This window comes from Colletes gigas, unplaced genomic scaffold (genome assembly GCF_013123115.1).
Source record: "Colletes gigas isolate AHSC1104 unplaced genomic scaffold, ASM1312311v1 Colletes_gigas_Sc00006, whole genome shotgun sequence".
Lineage (NCBI taxonomy): Eukaryota > Metazoa > Arthropoda > Insecta > Hymenoptera > Colletidae > Colletes > Colletes gigas.
This window is the reverse complement of record NW_025106635.1, coordinates 7,601,651-7,623,782: the sequence shown is the minus strand read 5'-3', so window position 1 is coordinate 7,623,782 and position 22,132 is coordinate 7,601,651. Positions and strand designations below refer to the sequence as shown.

At 43.9% G+C, this 22,132-nt stretch overlaps 1 protein-coding gene across 2 annotated transcripts in view; it reads right to left on the bottom strand.

The window, feature by feature from the left end:
- Positions 1 to 3,268, bottom strand: part of LOC122395950 (prolyl 4-hydroxylase subunit alpha-1) — a 149,316-nt gene extending 146,048 nt beyond the window's left edge. For both annotated transcript variants that reach the window (XM_043393953.1, XM_043393954.1), the window contains exon 1: positions 3,030 to 3,268. The gene's annotated coding sequence lies outside the window, so the exon portion shown is untranslated. The remainder of the gene's footprint in view (positions 1 to 3,029) is intronic.
- Between the last annotated feature and the right edge of the window lie 18,864 nt (positions 3,269 to 22,132).

Genomic DNA, 22,132 nt, shown 5'->3' with positions numbered 1-22,132 from the left:
CACGTATATTTATCGATACCTTTCATGTTGACGATTACCTCAAAATACGATTTTTCTTTTAATTAGAATATGTAGTCATGCCATTGCATCAAACAACATCAATATAAGTTGTTAAAAGATAATATTTACGCGCTTTTGCAATTTTAAATATGGAATCTGACATCCGTCAAATTAACGGCTTCCGTAAATCTTGTGTTAAGGATGGGCTATATTAGGATTCCTCGTAATTTCATCCTCGACAAATCAGAACCAGCTTATCATGTAACAAATCTCTAACAGCCAAACATTTCTTATACGAATGTAGAACATTTTATGGCGTTAATATCGATTTGGAGTCAAATGATATATGTCTCATGCTCGATCGATAGAATTTCTCTGGTCATATGATATATGTATTGATTGTAGTGTGACAAAATTGATCATATATGTTGTTTGCCAAAAGATATCGTCCCAAGAAAGATATTGACCGCACGTCCATATCTGGTATGATATATAATATTGAAATACGCAAAACTGTAAGAGGCAGACATACTATGTGATGTATCAATGAATTCAGAAAAAAAATTCTGTTCTTTGTTATTACGTAAATTGTGATTGTTTTTAAAATAATGTTATAAACAAATTATTTTTTACAACATTTATGACCAGCATTTATATGTATATAAAAAACCATGAAACTTTTCCTTAAGAAGTTTTCTTCTATGATAGTTTTTGAGATAGCCTATTATAGCTGAAACTTTGAGAGTCGTTTCATACTCTAAATATGAAAATTAGCTGATATAAAAAAATACGTTCTAATTTTTCCTCCTTTAACCCTTTGCACTCGAAGCAATTTTAGTGAAAAGATTATATTTACATATAAGTAAATGATATGCGGATTAAAAGAAAAGTCATCGTTGTTTATTATTTTTTTAATTGATTATGAATACAAATGTTATTATATATAAAAAAAACAAAAAATTATTACGTTTTGTAATTGTCCAAGGTGTGATACCTCTCGTAGCAATCGCCAATTATTTGCATTGTCTCCATAGCGAAGCCCTCGAGTGCAAAGGGTTAAAACAGAACAATCAGAGGGGGATACCTAAAAAACCTTGTGACCAGAAACAGCCCTAGTATTTTTGAGGAAAACCAATCTGCTCTAAAAAATCTCAAACAACTGATTTCTACGTTGCTGATGACCAAGATGTCGATAAACGAAGAAGGAAATTGAACTAAAAATTATTTAAAGTAACAATCACTATCGTTAGCGACTGAAGGGAGCGTGGATTCAGAATGCGTCGAAGATAACGCAGAAGACCGCACTCGAGCCAATAGCAACACGTGACGTGAGTTTCTCATGCGTGGGTGCGACGAGCATTGACCGAATAACCGAATGCATGACAAGTGACCGATAGTTCGATAACTCACTGCGCGGAGTAGGGCTTAAGATGTGCTCGAAACCGACCGTTTCCACGACTAAATAACTCCCCTTCGACCCGAGGCGCGCCTTATCTCTCCAACGTCCGCGATAACGGATTCAATTGATCTTGGATTCCTGGAAGCGATCGATTCGAGCCGAGTTAGCAAGCAGTAGCAACAACAGATTCGTCCTTTTCCCCAGTACACGAACAAATCTTTGCATATTTCGATCAAAAACCTGTATATACGTCGAATCATCGTGCTCGTTCCGAGGAAGGGCTCGAAGGTTGTTCGTTCCAGGGTCGAAAACTGTTTTGAGAGAAAGCAACGCGCGAGACGCTATCGTCCGCGGGGATCCAGGAACACCGGCCACGAATAAAAAAGACCAACGACCGGCCGTAGCCCGAAGTCTGAGGGTAAAGCGGGTTCTTCAATCGTTCGTGGGAGTCAACGACACCGCCGCGAGAAACGTTTCACAGCCTTAATAGGATGACGCCTACTCAAAACTTCTCAAGATATAAGAATCTAATTATCCGCAGCCGGGCCGGACACCAATTTCTCGCCCCAAGTATTTCCAAACTCGAAAGAGGTATTTGCGATACGTTAATGGGCTTCCTGCGAATATAAAAGCTCCTGAGCCAGGAAACGCCGAAGAATCGGGGACGAAAAATTGAAAAACACAACCGAGACTGAAAAGTTATTTTTGTAAACTTTCTAAAATTGATATTTCGTAATTGTAATGGGGGGAATATTGCATTCTGTGTATTATCATTTGGAACGTAACAACCTGCCGTATTGCTCGGGTTACGCAGGCAACACGATCCACCGCGGAACATGTTCGAAAAAATGTTAACGAAACGCGTATTCACGTTAAGGGTTTCCGAAACATTGCCCCGGGGCATCGAATGTACATTGGACGGGTCTGCGTGAAACGAAACATGCCAGAGCTCTGTATTTTAAGACGCATCACTGGAGCCTATGTATCGAAAAACGCGAGTATGTGTACATGGAGCCGTGGCCGCGTGTTCTGGCCCTGTTGAACGCATCGCGTTATATCACCGGCAGGGGAAGTCACCAACGAACGTTGAAATACGTGGGTCGACGTATCTCTCGTATGACGCTACCCGGTGACACAACGCAATTACAGCGCCGGCTGTCACTCTACCATTTATGAAGTCACGCCGCGTTCCGAATCAACCGGGAGCACCGAATTTCTTCGAAACCGCGTACACGTTGCAACGATCCCCCGTGGACAAGTTCGAACATTGGATCCGAAACGCCTCGCGAGCAGAGACACTCGCGATTTTACGAGCGTGGGTTCACGCGTTTAACTAATATGCCCCTGGTACGCCTTTGACACACATCGAACGCTACGAACTCCGAGGCCCCACTCGTTTCGCGTTGCTTTAGCCAGCGGGGCAACTCGCGACGCCGTGTCCCCGTTTATAACTCGTTCGCACGAATCGAAACTAGTTGTCTTTGGTAAAATATACTTCGTCAGCGACTGCACCGTAACACGGTCGTCCGCGAGCAGCGCAACGAGTCGAGAACTTTCGGCGGAAGGAACGAAACGAGCACCGGAGTTTAACGAGGCAATTATAACACGTGAAATCGAGACGCTGACTCACCGGTACGCTTCCTCGTACAACGGATTCCCTCGGCTGTCACGTCACACGGTCCACCAATGGTAACGTCGAACGCAGCTGGTCGTCGTGTTTAAAACACCCACTGTACGTTCGCTCGACGACGATAACGAATTACGGCAGACGCGCACTGAATGCTCGGATAACCACGCGGTTTGTGGCGTGTGTCCTCGTAACGGACGATAAGTGACGAGACACAGTTCTCTGACCCACGCGCCACGAGATCCGACAGCCGACTGACTTCACGCGGATGCTGCGGCAAGCGCGTTGCCACGCGTCCCCCCTCCACAAGCCTCGCGTATCCCCACCACCGCTCGCGCGCCGTCTCTCTCTGTCGCGATTCCCTCCGACTCGTGTTCTCTTTCTCCCTCTCTCTTGGATTTTGCTCTCTGCACGTGCGAGCGCCAGTTGACTCCGAGCGACTCCAATGTTATCAAACATGCAAATTCAACGTTGCCCGAGTTCTAATAATTACTTAACCGGCATAATTATTCCGGAACGTTCAACTTTTTGCGTCTATAGTCCTAAGCATCGATGAATTAATTTATAAATTATTGCCCCGGGGCTGTCGGGGAATCCAAATACTCAAACACCCAAGCCACTGACATCATTTGGAAAAGGGGAGGGGAGGTTCTTACTTTTAAAATCCTTCAAAAAATTTACAATGGAGTGATAACCGTAAATTACTGCACCAGTGCAGGTCATCCCTGCACTGAACAAAGAAAACCACATATACATGTACACTTTATTTTTTTTATAAAAATCAATGCGTGGGTCAACCGTCTGACCCGTGGGGTCGTAGGTTCGTCCATCGCTGCCCTAAACGTTAACCCAACGGGCACTACGCGGAATCGATAAGGAAAGCAAATACAATAGTAGGTTAAATTTGTAGTATCGGAGAAATGATATTCGGCGAACGATTCGATAGACGGATAAGAATGGGGATGATATCGAGCTGCAGAGAGAAAACAAACAAGACGACCAAAGTGGATACTGGAAAGAAATACCCACCGTAGATTATGGAGGATAATTCTAGGAACTGGGTCAAGCTTCATGGAGGAACGATAAAATTCATTACGTAGGTAATTATTGAAAAAAGCTCGTTTTTCGAACGACAAACACGAGGGTATTCAATGTTCGTTCGTCGTACGGTGCAAACAGTACGCGACGAAGACAAGCAAGGAAACGTTCGCAGGTGTAGCAAATTGTTGTTTGCTATCGCCCGGCGAGATCGTTTCGCCGTAAACTCCCCCGACTGATCCAAAAGTCAGATCCAACGATCTATACGGAGCACCGGAGCGATCGCACGTGTCCAGCTTACCGGTATCTGGTGTTCTCTCGAGCTTTCACCCAGTTCCGTCGGTTCGTTTTATCCTGACGCTTTTTTTTGTCCTTTTCCAGCGACACCACGTCCTCCCCCGTTTCTTCCTCCCCGTTCTACCCCGGCTTCCGTTTCTCAGCCTCCTCCTTTCTCCACTCAGGCGCACTAGATTTCTCACTCGGACGTTTTTCTCTCGTCAAGCGGTCCCGCGAACACCCTTCGCGTCGTCTTCCCCGTCCGGCTCATTTCGCCGTGCTTTTCGCGACGCCTCATTTTCCTCGTAATCGTTTCATTTTTTTGCCCCATCCCGGTTCATAATAGTTTCCTCAGCGGCGGTTTGCTTTTCCACGCGCCACCCCCAAACGTCTCCGTTACCGATTCGTTTCGTTTCTCTCTGCCACACCACTCCGCACGGAAGGCCTAGGGTTTCACCCCTGCCGCGTTGCGCACTTGCGTCCCGCGTTCGCGTCGTTGCATTAGCATAAACTTCCCTAAACCCTTTTAAGTATCAAAAATTCTAGTCTTAGAGGTGCCACGAGAAACGTAGCTGCATCAACGTTTACCCTTACATTTTAATTTACAGTCTTTCTTTCGGAAATTATCATTCGCGTTCTCGCGAGCAACCCGTATCCCCGCGAGTCCAAACGATCGCGATAAAAATTTTACTATCAATATTTCGTCCGCGTTTTATCGCCGCCGTTACGATTATTGTTTCCTTCTCCCCGCGCGCTGTCTCCTTTTTTTTATTCCGCTCCTTATGGAAATGGCCGCATCACGCGCCTCTAAATTCTTGACCCCGTTCTTTGCGCCGCGCGAAAGAAAATAAACCCGTTCGAAAGCTACGTAGGCGCTTGCACTTATCCGGAATCCGATTTCCTGGAAACTGCAAACACCTCTCCTCGATCCTCGGAACTTTCTCTATAGGGTGCAAAGTTGAGGGGTGTTATGGGACAGTATTTCTGGAACTCCAAGACTCCGGGAACACGATTACCGCGTTTTATTCGATACGAAATTTTCCACGCTGTAAATTTACACATTATCGTCGCGCGATGGGACAAACGGAAAATTTCCGGGGTCATCGAACCCCGAATTTTGCGTCCATTTCCATCGAAATGGAGCTCGTCCAGGTCACGGCCTTCTCGCTTTAGGCCGATTTCGCTTAATCCTCGACGCGATCGTACGCCACGCCACGTGGATCAGAGCGGTTTAGACTCGTGAGTTCCCCGAATGCAACACAACAAATATCGCCCCTATGGTCGAAAGTCGAAGAATCCGTTTTCACAGCGCCGCGAAAAGGTTGTCTTAACCCTTTTAGTGCCTATGCGAAGAATACCGAGCCAATTTGACGAGTTTGTTATGGTTAGAGAAAAAGCTCATAAAAACCAAACTAAGAATGATATTTACAAAATTCAAAAAGTAGCATATTACGAAATAAAGTAATGGCAATTGCATTTCAATATTTATTGCAAATCATATAAATAACATAATTATAAAATATGATAAAAACATAGAAACAAGTTTCTCTTCTACAAACAATATTTACACATAAGAATAATCATTGTTTGATCACAGTTTTATGTAGGTCACGTAGCATAAAGTATAAGTATTTGATTTTCAATGATTTTTTAATAAATACTCAATTCAAAATATGATGAGGCTTTGTTAAAAAATTATTAACGTTTAAAGTGGAGCCTGTACTGAATTTTTTTCTCGAAAACGCGCAGGATTTCGAGGGTATGTCTATTCACCAAAAATGATTGTGATTGACTCCCACAACCGAAAATAATTTTTCCAGAACAATTTGAAATTTTTTTTCCCCCTTGAAAAATTTCACACCTTCTCGAATTTTTTTCTAGAAAGTGAGTAGGAATTCAGGGGTATGTGTATTCACCAAAAATGATTGTAATTGACCCCCGAAACCGAAAATAATTTTTTCAGAACGATTTGAAATTTTTTTTTTTTCGTCGAAAAATTTAGGCACCTTGGTCTGAGTTACGTTTGGATTAGGTCTGGGTTAGGTCTGGGTTAGGTCTGGGTTAGGTCTGGAAGAAAAATTAGATTTTCGGTAAGAAATTTTTTCTCAAAAATGTGTAGGATTTCGGGGGTATGTGTAATCATCAAAAATGATTGTAATTGACCCCTGTAACTAAATATAATTTTTTAGTGTGATTTTAAATATTTTAATATACATATGATATATCGTCGTTCGGCACTAAAAGGGTTAATAGCTCGAATTGACGTAGAAATTAATAGAAACTTTGAAATGGTACTTCAGCGTGCCTTTTCAGGGGCAATTTCAGTTTTTCCACCCGCGATAATCGCCTCTGTTGCCTGCCATCCCGTTGGTGTCTCGAAACAAAGGAGAAGCTGGAGACTACCTTTGCCGGTTAACTCGCGCTTCCCGTTCCCCTTTCTCCGGAAACGTGCAAAAATCTCGCCGGAGCTCGGGCAGCGCCGGTCGATTTATTTCGCCCGCAATATCGTCGCGCGGGGGCCTGGACTTCCGGGCGAAACGGGAACGCGGCGAGATCACCAGGATAGAGAGAGAGAGAAAGAGAGAGACTCGGAGCGTAGGACGTCGACGACGCCGGAGAACGACTTGCGGCGTAGTTCCGCGAAGAAACTTTAATTTCTTACGAGTTCGCGAAAGTCTCTCCAGCCGCGGCACCGTCCTCGCCACCTGCCGGGGGAAAATGCAGACGAAACCGAAAAGTTTCTACGAGCCGTTGCATACATATAAACGGCGTATATATACGCGTCGAGCGTGTATCGAGTGCCCAACGAGTACCCGTCCACCGGATGCGGAATTAGCGAGCAGCCGCCGGTAGAAAAAATAAAAAAAAAAAAAAGTGACCCGCACGACGGACACCCGAGAAAAAAATCCTTCCGCCTCGTGGAAAGTTCTCCCGGCCAAAAGAGTCTTTTTCTTGCTAATCTTTCGAAACGTACACCCTACCCGACGGTTTTGTTAAGCTCCCGGCACTCCGTTCCGACCCCGGCGATCGTGCGTTCGCGATTTTATCGGACCGGATGAACAGAGAGGCGTCGGTTAATCCCCTAAGTAACGCGGTTTTCCCGGCTACCTGTAAAACTATACTAGTGGTAATTGCACGCCGGATGCATTCCTTCGCCTTTCGCGATTCTACGGTCGAGTAGGTATATCTATCGACGCTGTTGTATTTCTGGTATCGGCGATATTGTTCCTGTTGAGAATAAAGCATTGCATCCTTTTATTTTTAACACGTTCGCCGCCAGATGAAAACCGTGTAATATTCCGCGCAAGTAAAATTTTAATTTTAGACCATTGTAAGCTGCATAACCTAAAATTTGTTTCAGTACTTATTTCCGTAACATTGTTAACACGTTCACTGCCACGTGAAAATTGTGCAATTTTCTGCAAGACTACAATTTCGACTTCAAACCATCGTAAACTGCATAACATAAAATTTGATTCGGTACTTATTTTTGTAAGTTTGCTAAAATTCATAAATTTTATCCAAATTTATTTCCCTCGACATCCGAAATTGAGAATGAATTTTTCTAGTTTCACAGTGGAAAATCCTGTCGCCCGTATATGGATGACGTGGCAGTCAAAATGTTAATACAACGTTTGGATCTCAAAATTGTGAAAACAGAATGATTTTAGTCATGCAAATTTTGTACACACTAAGACATACGATTGAACAATTATTAGAAAGTCTAAAATTATCCTTGCAACGTAAATCAATTTATTTTGTTAAAATTTGATGAGCGACGATGTTTGACACATACACCTTTTGTACTAAAGGGTTCATTCCCCTTAATAAATCAATAATAATAATAATAATAAATATAAGATACCTACCTAAAGATGTCGATAATGAAGAATTTAGTCTAGGTGCATATTCCTAGAATATTCCACGTGTTCTAAATCCTGCAACGCGGAGAGTTAATAAACCGTTAAGAGCAAAACGTATCGACGCACGTAAATCTGAGTAAATTTATTCTCGTTAAAGGCAACAGCAACGTTCGGTAAACGTAGCGAACGTACGGAAGGGGTACACGCGACACGCGACGATTTCACGAATCGTTTGATTCGCGGGAAGAAAGGGGGGCGGGGGGTTTTAGGTGTAAATTAAGGGGCTGCCGTCGGAGGAACGATTTTCTATGAATCTCAATGCGGCCTGAACGGAGCGCGTAAAAGCGCATAAATATGCATAAACGCGCGGAGCGTCGAGAGCAACGGAGTGGAAACGGGATTAGCGAACGGAACGCCCGGGCCCCGCTCTGTCTTGCTCCTGTTTAATGAAACGTCCGCGATAAAAAGTGGGAGATTATGGTTGTACTTAGCCGCGCGGCCAGCCACGATAATTGCGGTGTCGCGGCCGCGGACCCGGCCCTCACCCGCCGGGGGTGGAAAAGAAACGAACGGGCAAAGACGGCGAATGATAAAGTTGCGACCGGCATGGCACGCCAAGATTAAGAACCTCGCCAGCCACGATTCGCGAGCCTCTGTGAACACGTACCCCCCGTTAATGTCCCTTGAAAATACAGAAGCTTGAACACCGGATTCTGCGGCTATCTCCGACCGTGCAGCCCCGCGGAACACGTACCACGGAAAATATCAACCGAATCGAAGATAAGGGCATCCTGGTCTCCTTACAGAATTTACCTTTTTACTGTGAAACGCGTTTTTCTATGTTCTATTTAATATTTTCTTATGAAGAATATTGACAAATTTTTACAACGAAAAATAGTGAAAATTTATTGGTAGAACGGAAAAAGTGTTCTAATGGCTTCCATGATTCCAGCCTTGTAGAAAAAGATTGATAATTTTTTGTCAGTTTACAGTGGAAGGTCCCCTTGAAGTGAATTCGACGAGGAAAACAAATTAATCGCGATGGGGTGGTACGGAGACAACGGATTAAGAATATTAACCGCGGAGGGCGGGGGGTGGGTAGAACGTCGGCGCGTCTTCCCTTCCGTCGTTCGTCATCGGTGCGCAACGCGCGTCTAATTATCACTAATTACACGTCTCCGTGAGCGTTTCGCTAAACCGGCCGGAGCTTTCCCTTTCGGCCACTGTTAATAATCGCGAATTACCAGTAATAAATTAAAGCTCGGCTTAATTACGGGCTCGCGTGTCATAGCCAAGTCGCGATATATACACGTAACAATTTCCGTGCGCGACAGGAACGTGGAAAAGAGAGACAAGCAACGTACGAACGTGGGCGGTGGGGCGGCGAGGGGGTTGGAAAAACGAAGAAAAAGTAAGGAACGTCGTGTGTACGTGTCTCTCCGCGTGGTCGGGAGCGCGAGAGGTGTGGGTGGGTCGAAATAAAGTGTCGGACGGCAACGCTGAAACGTTGTTTGCACGAGCTTTTTTCATCCAACAGGATTAATGCGTAAACCGAGTACCTTATAAAGAAGAGGTGAACTGTCCAGGTGACAAATCGCCGGTGGGTCCGACGTTGATTCAACGGAACACACCTTTTTCTAAACCCTCGACGGCCGCGCGACCGACGCCCTCCACAAGAGAAATCGTCCGCAGAACGACGGAAGAATTAACGAGGATAATCGATGGGGAAATTGAATTTCTACTCCACGTAATTTACTCCTTTTTTTTTCTACCCCCCGTTCGTCGTTCGTAATTCGCTTCTTCCTCGTCGTCGTCGTCGTCGTCGTCGTTGTTGCGGCCAGATTAGGATCGCCGGAGTTTCGAAACGCTTCGGGTAAACGGGAAACTCTTTCGCCCGATCGAGACCACGTCGAACCCCGAAATCCAGCTGGACTATTCACGATTTAAACCCCTTTCTTTCCGATGGGGGAGTTTAAAATAAATTATTTGAAGCCCAGTTGGAGCCCAGGCAAATTACAGATCTACTCGAGTTCCCAGATTTTCAATTCAAGGGTACTTATATTCGTCGTTACCTGGTCCTATCTGACTTGTTTATTTTTAACATAGCTATTTTTATAGAAACTGGTCTACAGGGAAAGTAGACCCTGCATTTTTCAACTTCGAATTCCTGAATTAGTAGCATTTAATTACAGTACCCGAAGGTTCAGCGTGCAGTTCGCTCCAAGAGGATCACAAATACTTGATCGATGAATAGTGTATAGGAGCAATCTTCGCGACTTTCGTCCGACTCTCAATGGTCCTCTAAATTCAAGTACTTTGGGATATTTTTGTCGAGCAATTAACGTGTAACTTGGCGTAATTCTCGGGAGTGCACGAGAATTTGGCCAGGACATTCTCGAAAGAGTCATCTTCCAGCTTTTTCCCCAGCAGACGATCAACGACCATCTTTGCATCTGGGTCATCGAACCGATACAAATAGCCAGCTAACAACGTCGTCGGATAATATAATTTAAATCCGCGAGCATCTTTCCTTCAACCTGTTCATTACTCTGTCTGGAGAAACCCGCGTCGATATGACACGTTTCGCGGGAAATTAACTTCACGATCTATCGATATTTATAGCCCCCCGTCGCGGCGATTTCTCTAAATGACGATCCATCAAATCGGTTGGACTGTAAGAAAGAATTCTGTCGACAGGAGGGAAAGACAGAATCTCGAAAAGTTGAAATCTCATTAATTCTAAATAAGATTAGTCGAACTTTACAGCCACACACCCACGCCCAGAAGAAAAATAATTTTAGCTCTCGAGTAAGAACCACTACCGATCGACGCATTATTTTTGCAAACGTCGATTCCATATCGTTGGTCTGGTCGATCGATACGGATTTCGATCCCCGGAGAAGACGTCCACGGCTGACTGAACGCAACGATTTCAACGGGACCCGGTGAATCTTTAACGAAGGTAAATATCATCCAGGGTTATTGACGCAAGTACGGGAACAGTGCATCGATCCTACGAATAGAAACGACGAACGCGACGAAACGAGTCGCTTCAATAATTTCTTGTCGTCTTCGAAAACGTTCGAGTCTGTTTGACGAAAAAAAGATCTACGGACCGTACGCGATCTACGTCGCCTGTTTAGATAGAGAAACGCTTGCGCGTGTATTAAATAAGCTCGAAAGTCGCGCCAAAGATCCGATCAAGTAAAAGTTCATGGATCTTTGATATTAACGAAACGTCGATTCCAATGTCGATTTCCACCATGACGGTTATTGATCTTGAATATGTATATATCGAGAGTTAAACGGACCGTGACAACCGCGACGTATATTCGACGATATGAATATTATAAGGTAATGAATTATTTAGTCGAGTGCTTACGTCGTAATGTTCCCTATTGTATATTCGATGATGAATATTTCAGGGAATCGGCCGGCAGTAAACGGTTTTGCATTAATAATCGGGAACACTTTGTTTAACGGTAACATTCCGCGCTATGATCCGCGATAAACATTCCCTGATTCCACGGCCCTACGGTTTAAAACAAATAACTCTGTAATGATATCTCTGCTCCGCGAGCAACGAGCACCTCTGCTCGCTGATAATATTGCGGAATAAATATTTTGACAATAACCGTTCCCGTTTCGAAATTAATATCGTCGATGCGGCCGCTGCAAACGGTTCGATAATTGTTTTTGTTACTGTCACCGAATCGACACGAATTTTATTATTCTTATTTTTATCGTTGACTAAATTTGCAATATTCGCTCTAGGAAGTATCTCCGCGACTAGAAACACGGATTAATAATTATATTCTTGTTCCTTCATAATTAATTTATTAAAAATTTTATAAGCGATAATATAAAATCCACATTTTTAGTTCTTCATACAGGGTGTTCAGCCAGCCCTGGGAAACATTTTAATGGGAGATTCTAGGAGCCAAAATAGGATGAAAATCTAGAGTAACAAATTGTTGATGGAGGCTTTATTAAAAAGTTATTAACGTTTAAAGTTCCGCCCGTACTGAATTTTTTTCTCGAAAATATGCAGGAATTCGGGGGTATGTCTATTCACGAAAAATTATTGTAATTGACACCTGCAACCAGAAATAAATTTTTTAGAACGATTTGAAATTTGTTAATTTTCTCAAAAAATTTCATACCTACTGGAATTTTTTTCTCGAAAGTGGGGAGGATTTCGAGGGTATGTCTATTCACTAAAAATTATTGTAATTGACACCTGCAACCAGAAATAATTTTTTTAGAACGATTTGAAATTTGTTAATTTTCTCAACAAATTTCATACCTACTGGAATTTTTTTCTCGAAAGTGGGGAGGATTTCGAGGGTATGTCTATTGACCAAAAATTATTGTAATTGGCTCCCCTAGCTAAAAATAATTTTTTTAAAACGATTTGAAAATTTTTTTTTACTGAAAAATTTCAGCAGTTACCCGAATTTTTTTCTCGCAAGTGGATCAAATTTTGAGGGTATGTGTATTCACAAGAAATGATTCTAATTGACCCTCGTAACCAAAAATAATTTTTCCAGAACGATTTGAAATTTTTTGTTTTACTGAAAAATTTCAGCATCTACTCGAATATTTTTCTCGAAAGTGGGTCAAATTTTGAGGTTATATGTATTCACCAGAAAGGATTCTAATTGATCCTCGTAACCAAAAATAATTTTTTCAGAACGATTTGAAATTTTTTAATAATTTTTTAACGAAGCCTCAGTCAAGAAATTGATATTCTTGACTTTCGTCTTATTTCAGCTTCTAGAATCTCATTAAAATTTTTCCTAAGGTTAGCCGAACGCCTCTTTTGTACTAAAGGGTTTATTCCCGTTAATAAGTGAATAATAATAATAATAATCGACGGAGCTCGTTACTGTCGAGGAATCGAACCGAATTCGATTTTATTATTCTTATTTCTATCGTCGACTAATATCCACTCTACGAAGCATCTCTGCGACCAGAGGAACGATTCCAAGTGTTATTCTCGCTTTCGAAAGTGTCTCCTCGCGTTTGGTTTCCGGTGGGAGGGAAAAGAAACCGCCTTGATGCTCGATGCGCTCCCTTCCGAAAACGCGAACGCGAACGCGAAATATGCCGCTGTCAAGTACAATATTAAGCCAGTGTGCACCGATCCGACGAGTCTGCGATTCCGGCGCGTTCTCGTCAAAGTCCCTCTGCCGTTGCTATCGCGTTTTCCACAATTTTGCACCTTTCATCTCGCGCGCGGCGCTCTCGAATTCCCGTTGATACCACTCGATTTCACGGCGACGCGTGCACGAGAACCGCGCGATGCGTCCGCCTAAATACCGCCCCACGAAACAGTCTAGACCGATACTCGAATGTGTACCTTCGCTCTTCGTAATAAAGATAAGACTCTACGTTCGCTCAATCTCGAAACACGCCGCCGTGCCTCGTCGAACCGACCATTCGGAGTGAACGGTTCCACGCAGGATGACCCAAAACGGCTGGAAAGCGACATTCTTTGGCCGATGACGGATCGACGACGGCAAGAAATTCGCGTTATATTCCAATAGGGAGGACGTTCATTTCCATAGGCGACTGTGGGACAATGAACGGTTAAACGGATCTTGCTCCGGGCCATCCAACGTTGGAGCGACGTGCGTACACGTCGCCACGGTGACGTATATACGTACGTCGTCGGTGTACATGACGCGCCCCAGTCGCTTCGTGCTCCCATAATCAGATGCAGCAACGAGCATTCAATTAGCTTGGACGAGCAATACCGTTCGTGGGCGGATGTTTAATTCGCGCGCTGACCCCGAAAAAATTATCCTCCCCGAAATTACGTTTCAATTTTTTTTTTTCCAATAACCGGTGCATCCACCGACGCGATAGGAGTAAGCTAGAAAAAATAGCGAGGTTTAGGTTAATGGTCCTCGAGATGAAAATGCCGCTTTGCGACCCCCCTCGCGAACTTAATAGCGGGATATTAAAAAACAGAAGTGCAACAGGGAACGAGCGTTGGAAATAAGGGAAAGGAAGGGTAATGTTATCCACCGGCGATGCTCGGTGTTCCATTATAACGCCATTATTGCGCTGGATTAATTAAAATCCGAGGAAATCCCCTTGTGGCTGATACGTCTACCTTCCGCGGGAAATTCGATGCGGAATCTTCGTTTAATGAACTAACCATTATCGAGCGGGCAAGATGAACCGACCGGCTATTATCGGACCATCATTGACAGCTATTTGCTATCCCGCGTATGATTATTCATCGTTCCGGCGACGACGGTCCGGCTCTCTGCCTTTGTCCACTTTGATTTATCCTTGATCGATTCGCCCCAGAGAAAGACAATAATTTACCGACGAGTACCTCCCTGTTCCTGCGCCGACAGCCTCCGCGTGAAATACTCTTACCCCATGTAAATTACGACTTTACCCCGTTTCGTTGCGAGTCTCCTCGGCGATCTCGTCGCGAGAGCGAAACTTTTGCAATCTACTTTCGACGAAAGCGAACTTCCCCCGTGTAACTGAAACGCGGTCGTTCGCGTAACTGTCGGGATAGGATAAAAAAAAAGAAACGGTCTGATGGGGAAACGACGGCGTATGAAAAGGGCCGTTCGAACGCGGCGAGAACGCGAAGGGAAACACGATTCCACGCTTTCTGTATTCGGAAACGACCGGCTGCCGGTATTTCCCTCCGCAGGATTATTATAATCTCCGTTGAAACGGAGTCTTCTCTAATGGAAGATAATGCAAATCCCGTGGCAATTCCGTCAGGAATCCAACAATGAGCCGAAGCCGCCTCGAGGAGCTACACAACCGCCCTTGGAAACAGCCGGTGTGCCAGAGTTGTACAACAATGTACCCGTCGCCGGGCCGGTGTGTATAGAGACGCGCCAGGATGGATAACGGGTATCCCGTTCTACAATCCAAGCAATGGGTGACGGTGGCCGACTTAAGCTTATCTCCGTTTACCAAGCAATCCGCGACGCGGTCTTCTCATTAACCGGCCACCGTCGTCGTCCCCCGACACTCTTAACCGTCCTGCCGGACATATCGGTGTCCACCGCTGCTCTTTTCGCTCCGCTCCGCGACAAAACAAACTCTCCGAGCCCGTACAGACTGACGTTGTTCGCAAACAGTCCGCGAACCACCGCAACAGAAACAAATAGCGGCCTGCAGTGCCTTCTACCTCCAGCTTCCTTCGAAAGTCAACCCCTTGACGTACAATTCCATTTCAAATAATTCCTCGAGCGTGTCCAAGCCTCAATCAACAAATTGGTATTCTTGATTCTCGTCGTATTTTGGCTTCCAAAATCTCCCATTGAAATTTTACATGCCGGATAATTGGACATCTACATAAGAAGTGATAAAAACGAGGAATATAATCACAGAACAGTGGTCAGACATTATACTTTCAGTAATGAATTTTTTTCTCGAAAATGAGTAGGATTTCGGGGGTTAGTGTATTCACCAAAAATGATTGTGATTGACCCCTGCAACTTGAAATAATTTTTTTAGAACGATTTGACAATTTTTAATTTCGCCGAAAAATTTAAGGGGAATAGGTGTACGTATGGTCAGACATTATATTTTCAGTAATGAATTTTTTTCTTAAAAGTGGATAGGATTTCGGGGTTAAGTGTAATGACCAAAAATAATTGTGATTGAGCCCTGCAACCAGAAATAATTTTTTTAGAACCGTTTGAAATTTTTTAATTTTGTCGAAAAATTTCACACATACTGGAATTTTTTTCTCGAAAGTGAGTAGGATTTCGGGGGTATGTCTATTGACCAAAAATAATTGTGATTGACCCCTGTAACCAGAAATATTTTTTTTTATAAAGATTTGAAATTTTTCAATTTCGCCGAAAATGACCACATTCCTGAATTTTTTTCTCGAAACTGGTTAGGATTTCGCGGGTATGTCTATTCGCCAAAAATGCTTGTAATTAACCCCTCTAACCAAAACTAATTTTTTTATAGTGATTCGAAATTTTTTAATTTCGCCGAAAATGACCACATTTCTGAATTTTTTTCTCGAAACTGGTTAGGATTTCGCGGGTATGTCTATTCACCAAAAAATGATTGTAATTGGCCCTTCTAGCTAAAAATAATTTTTTTAGAACGATTTGAAACTTTTTTTATTCACCGAAAAATTTCTCACATACTGGAATTTTTTTCTCGAAAGTGGCTAAGATTTCGAGGGTAAGCGTAATGACAAAAAATGATTGTAATTGACCCCTGCAACTAAAAATAATTTTTCTAGAATGATTTGGAATTTTTTAATTTCACCGAGAAATTTTTCCACCTTCTACTATAGTTATAGATAATCCGAACACTATCGTACCAGTTTTCTTGATTTCCCGATAAATCATTCTTGCGATATAAAGCGAGTAGACTAATGACTGTGAAACTTGTAACGAGTCAGACTCGTCACTGTACGACACGAGATTAATGTTACATGAAACGACGTTGGAACAAGCGTCCCCGGTTTCGTCCCCTCGGTAAAAAGAAATATTTCAGCGGTGAAGAAGTGTACGCGCTTGGTATTACATTTATTACTTCTTATCTTTGTTTATTTATTTGGATATTTTTAACGGAAACCGTGGAGACTGGTTTTCTCGAGTTTTCCCGGGCGATTTGTATGCGCGCGTAGTCGGCCAAGACACCGACAAACGACACCGTTATGAAAAGGAGAGATACGAGTTGTAGTTTCGTCTGTAACTGCAAACAGTATTAGCCTCGAGGGCCTGCCCTTGGGTTTAACGTTGCCTCTGATGGCGCGATTTTTCTAAAGCCGCATTAGGAACGATTACAAATGGAGGGATTTCCACCCCCCACGACCCGGTAGACTCCGGCACTGAAAGCGAACGGGAACGTTAACCCGTTTGCCCCCTTTTCCGTTCCGTGTAAATTGAACGCGGCGCTGTTTATAAACTGAAAAATTCGCGCGAGCAACGTACACGCGCCAACCTATTAACCCGTTCGCGATCGTAGACTGTTTTTTACATTTCTTTCAGAGTCCACGTAACCCCGATTTACGACGCCGATTAAATACTTCGAATACGATTTTCCATATAACGATCGCGACTCGTTTGCTCCCGTAGGAGATAAAACGAACGACCACAATTGATTTTAACGAGAAACGAAAAAGTAAATTTTACCTTCGACGTCGAGCTTTTATTCGCAAGCGCGCTCGAACGAGTAATTCGATGAAAGTGGATCAAGGGTCCGATATTACCTCGAAACTGCATTTAAGAGTAAAAAGAAATTCAAGTGCATTTATAAAGTATCTATATCGCGTAATTTTATTAATAAGCTACTTAAACCGGGGGATTTGATCGTACACGGGGGGGTTCTATCGTTCTCATCTGCTATTCCATTTTACCTCGGCACTCGAAGCTTATTGTTCGAGCCGCTTCTGAGTTACTGCTTTGATTTAATTGAAGTTTCCCCCCCTACCGGAACACAACGAGAGGGAAAAGACCTTCTTGCCATCGACGGCACAGAAAGCCCCCCCCCCACCCCCCACCCCCCTCCCGTCGATCGATCAAATCCAAATCAATTACGGTGTTTCGCTTTGATCTACGTTTCTCGCTATTCAAGCTTTATCCGTGGAAAAATATACGGTCTCGCGACACTTGCGAGACTTTAATTTACGCCGGACATTTACATCCCTTTAAAGGCGAAAAACTCAACGGATCGCGAAACGGTTACGGTACTCGCTATTTCACCGATTACCTTCGTCGGCTGCCTCCCGCGGCAAACGAACCATCCAACCAATTATCAATCATCAATTTATTTTACGGTTTCTTAGTTGCCCGATACATCGATACCCGATCGCAGCCTCTGGTACCGTCGCTTTGCAAACACGCTTCGATTTCTACGTTCTGTTGCCGTGGTTTTATACCGGGGATTCAAATGTTTATTTAATCAGGTGCAATTTAAATTCAAGTTTATTCCTGTCGATCGCGTCGAGCATCGTTTATCGTTTAGACGAACCTTTTTATATCTCAAGTAATGTAACACTGACCAGACCTGGACAGGTCTGGGGTTAGGTTCTTCCTCGGTAATTCTAATATCCTAATGGCTGCCAGCTACTATAACGCAACAAGGCGGTAGAATTGGACGCGATAGCCCGGTCTGGTCCTTCTAATCGAATTCAAGAGGCCACAGGATGTTTCCTTTTTTCTCGTGAATTTACAGCCTCCAACGGTGACCACGAGAGAAAGTCCAAGTTTGATCTTTCGAGCAACCATGGACGATCGATTCTTGGTCGTTTTTGTTCCCCCCGGTTTGGACAAATAGAAAGCACACGGTGTGCAGGGGAAATACTTGCGCCGTCAACCTTTTCCAGGCGCGTGAGGTCGCGTAAGTTTGCGCAACGCGTTGCCATTCTCTCGCGGCAACAGACGGCCGCAGTAAGCCGCGAATACATAGTCGCATAAATTTCAAACGTCGGATTTTTCGAGGCTCGTGCCACGAAAATACGAGCATCGTCGTTGTATCGCTGCCGCGGGCGAGGAGGAATTCCACCGTGTCTCCTCCCTAGCCCACGAAACGCGACTTTCTTATCTCGGGAGAACGAATGGCGCGAAACAAAAAAAAAAGAAAGAGAAAAAAGAAGTTTTAAATCTTCGGTGTACGGTATAATTCGCGGTACGAAGACGATCCCCGCGGAGACAACGAATGGAGGTTCGCGTAGCTTGTTTTCCCGGGCTGTAAAATTCGGACGTGCACCTGTACTCGTACATATTTTCGAGCGTTTGCTAATTTAATTGGTCCGTCGACTGGCAAACTATCGAGAGTGCCCTGCACGGTGACGCGTGCAAACTCGAACGTGGTTGCTTGTGGCCTGATAACCGTCAAAGTTTCCAAAGCTCGCGCGAACTAACGTCCCGAACGAAGACTGATACGTATGAAAGTCCTTTGATATTAAATGCATTGCGCGGGGACGCGGTAATGGTCTTTGGGGAACGTCATCGGAGCGGCTTTGCTGGGCTCTTACCTGCGCTCGATTCCATCATAATTCCTTTTCGTTGAGAAAAATAAAATGCATTAAAAAACTCTGGTATCCTTTTTATAGTGAAATCCGGTAGTCGAGTACTTTTGGGAGCAACTGTATCCACCGCAACGTTCTCGCTGTTTGACGTTAGGCAGATGAGCGGGGAACAAAGAGGCTCGTTAGCGGAGAAAAGAGCGTCGCGGCGTAGGCAAAGGTCGTCGATGTCGAAACCCATCCTCGACGATTATTGACACATCGCCGGCAGCCAGTAAATTCTGTCCAACGTTTCTCTCTGGCCTGTCTTCGAGTCGCGGCACGACCAGCTCGCCTAACCGCCAGCCTTACGTGCTGTCGTCTCCAGCGCTAATACCTCTACTCTCTCGTTTCGAATCCCGAAACCAGCCATCCGACGCGCCTAATCCTCTCCCTGCGACGCGTTATGAATTATTCTTCCGTGTTCGCCCAGAATTTTGCCCGCTTCGAGCATTCCGATACACGCATCAATCGTATAATATTCAAATATAGCCAAATAAATCATCAAGATACTTAAGAAATCACTCTATTTTATTCTGAAAGCTACCGCGTAACCTTTCGATCTCAGAATTCTGTAAATAAAATGCAAATTTTGTACACGCTGAAACTGATATAACTGAACAATCATTGGAGTCTAAAATTGTCCTTGCAAAGTATCGTAAATTAATTTATATTGTTAAAATTTTACATATTTGTAGTTACTTACGTATTACATCCTTTGTACTGAAGGGTTTATTCCCGTTAAGAGACCTTTCTACTTTGTAGGATTTAAAAAATTGAACTTTTTTCCCATTTTCTTTTAGTGTGAAGTCTCGAAAATATATCAGCTAAATATTAAATTGAAATTCGAAAAAGTAACGAAGTTATAGCCTGCTAAAATATACCACACGCAGGTATAACAACTGGACGTGAATCTTTAAAGCTGTTTTTCTCGAAACTACATTTTTCAGCACTCCGTGTGTGATAACAAAAAAACTATTCTAGATATCAACATGAAATTTATACAGTATCTTTAGAACTGGTCTCTCTATAGCATGAACTAGGATAATTGCGATATATGCAATACTTTTTCTTTTATTAACAAAAAAACAGCTGAATGTATGAAAATATTCAGTTTTATTTCGTAAAATAGCTGCCATTTTATCATTTTTCGTTTTTTGAAAAGATCCTAAAGATAGTTCATGCTATAACTACACTCATCTATATTAACAATATCGTTGGTTATTGAATTTCAAATAACTTGTTCACAAGATATCACATACGCAGTCGCAGTCGCATACTGTTGTTCGTTGATCAACAAAAACAGCATAATCAATAGATATTATGCGTTGCAAAAATTCGTAAATATAGCTAAATATATAACAAATATATCCTCAAAACCTAGAATTAATCGCTCTTTAATAGTCCCCACAAAAAAAATCACAAAGAAACATGTATTTTTCGTGCCTCCAAGGTAGAATGGCCCCGTTAATAAATCAATAATAATCGACGTGGCTGTAAAATTATCGTATGATCGCATATCGAAGCAAGAAGTATGGAGTAGCGCGATCTAAACGCGAACGATCGATCGAGATCGCGGAATATCGAGCCTTCGTCGATGAATATTGGTAACGGTCGAAAGTTCGTCGATGTTTATTTTGCCGTAAGCATCGCGGGCCCGTTCTTCCGTCCATTGGGATGCGGGAGGGTTCCGCGGGGCGCCTCGCCGGCGGGCAAATTTCCACGGTACGCGAAAATTATGCAAGGAAACTGCGGGCTGCACTGGTTTCGATGTACTTTGGCACTTAGCAGCCACGAATAAACCACGAGGAACGAGTAACGACCCACGCAGCTGCTAAAGCGACCGACATGAGTAAGAGCCCGTGCTTTAACCCACCTCCTCGACCTCTCCCGCCGCCTTCTTCGTCTTCTAACGCGGCACTTTTCAACTTCCACTTCAAAATATACCGACGGACCGCGCGACGGAAGTCGATTCCGACTGCTTTTACTTCTCGCGGCTGGGAATTCCGTGTCGCGTCTCCGCTGCTCCAATCTCCGTTTCTATACCGCGAGCGGCACGGTTATGCGAATTTTAACGCGTCCTCCCCACACCATCAGGTTCTCTTCGCGTCGAATCGAGTCGTCTTTTTACGCCGTGTCAAGAATTCGTTTGAAAGGAACCGTCCCGCGATTCCACCGACAAATTCCACCGTTACTCGCGTCATGATCTTTCAACCGTAATGGCCGACCGTGAAAAGTCCGCGCTGGTTTTACGGTTCGTCTCCAAACTTCCCGTGTCGTCGCTTTATGACCACTGAACGCTAATAACAACGTTTTCATTCCACCGTTCTCTACACGGACGCAGGTTTTAAAACGATAACTCGGAAGATTGGTACGTTTAACCCAAGTAGGACACGACTGTACGTATTAATCGAATTTCTCGCGTGCCGGCGTAGCGGCGAATCCGTACTTAGCAAGTTATGCCCGCGAAGTTTAGTTAAAATCAATCTCTCCCGGTGACACCGATGAAGTTAGTTCCGGAACTCGTAGTAAGAACAGGAAGGGAAGGCGGTGGTAATTGCGCGGCACGACGACGGACAAAAAGAAAGAAAAAAAAAAAAAAGGAAGAAAAGGCCGAAGCGGAGGATTAACGATTCGCCTGAAAGGCAACGGGTCTCTTTTCAAAAGCTGCGACCGGCGAAACTTTCAAAGAACTTGACGCGCCTTCTAAGAGACTATAATCGAATTCTCGTGTCTCTGCAGCGTAAAAATAGAGGATGGAACGCGTGTTCGGAGGGAAAAAGAGGAACGGGGCACGAGGGAGGGGAGAGTCGCGAACCGTTAGAATACCGTTGGCTGAACGTTCGCTCGCGAGAGGGAAGTCGAGCAACGAGGACAAGCAATTTCCTCGCGCGCGTAGATTACGCGGA